The sequence below is a fragment of the Dama dama genome, unplaced genomic scaffold, assembly GCF_033118175.1.
Source record: "Dama dama isolate Ldn47 unplaced genomic scaffold, ASM3311817v1 ptg000263l, whole genome shotgun sequence".
NCBI lineage: Eukaryota > Metazoa > Chordata > Mammalia > Artiodactyla > Cervidae > Dama > Dama dama.
In genome coordinates this window covers 88,327-89,728 of record NW_026871042.1, presented here as the reverse complement: position 1 = coordinate 89,728, position 1,402 = coordinate 88,327, and positions in this window count along the sequence as shown.

Sequence of the window (1,402 nt, the reverse complement as noted above, 5' to 3'; positions counted from 1 at the left end):
TCCTCCTATTTTTCAGACCGTTTCATGCTCATCTCTTTTTTGACAACTTTTGAAGCTCTTCATATTTTTCATACCTTTTGAAGATCTTCATATTTTTCACACGTTTTCGGGCTCTTCATATTTTTCAACACTGCATCATGCTCCTCCTATTTTTCAGACCGTTTCATGCTCCTCATAATTTGGACACCGTTTGAAGCTCTTCATATATTTGACACCTTTGAAGCTCTTCATATTTTTCACATTTTTGAACCTCTTCATATTTTTCACACCTTTTCAGGCTCTTCATGGTTTTGAACACCGCTTCATGCTCCTCCTATTTTTGAGACCGTTTCTTGCTCCTCATATATTTAACACCTTTTGAAGCTCTTCATATTTTTCACACTTTTTCAGGACTTCATGTTTTTCAACATCGCTTCATGCTCCTCCAATTTTTCAGACCGTTTCAAGCTCATGTCATTTTTGACACCTTTTGAAGCTCTTCATATTTTTCACACCTTTTCAGGCTCTTCATGTTTTTCAACACCACTTCGTGCACCTCCTATTTTTCAGATCGTTTCATGCTCCTCATATTTTTGACACATTTTCAAGCTCCTCATATATTTCACACCTTTTCAGGCTCTTCATCATATTCAACACCACTTCATGCTCCTCCTATTTTCCAGACCGTTTCATTTTCCTCTTATTTTTGACACCTTTAGAAGCTCTTCATACTTTTCACACCTTTTCAGGCTCTTCATGTTTTTCAACACGGCTTCATGCTCCTCCTATTTTTCAGATAGTTTCATTTCTCTCATGTATTTCACACCTTTTGAAGCTCTTCATATTTTTCACACGTTCTCAGGCTCTTCATGTTTTTGAACACCGCTTCACGCTCCTCCTATTTTTCAGACCGTTTCATGCTCCTGATATTTTTCACACCTTTTGATGCTCTTCATATTTTTCACACCTTTTCAGGCTATTGATGTTTTGGAACACCGTTTCATGCTCCTCCTATTTTTCAGACCTTTTCATGCTCCTCATATCTTTGACACCTTTTGAAGCTCTATATTTTTCACACCTTTTCAGGATCTTCATGTTTTTGAACACCGCTTCATGCTACTCCTATTTTTCAGACCGATTCATGCTCCTCATAATTTTGACACCTTTTGAAAGTCTTCATATTTTTCACAGCTTTTCAGGCTCTTCTTATTTTTAAACACCGTTTGATTTTCCTCCTATTTTTCAGACCGTTTCATGCTCCTCATGTATTTCAGACCGTTTGAAGCTCTTCATATTTTTCACACTTTTTCAGGACTTCATGTTTTTCAACATCGCTTCATGCTCCTCCAATTTTTCAGACCGTTTCAAGCTCATGTCATTTTTGACACCTTTTGAAGCTCTTCATATTTTTCACACCTTTTCA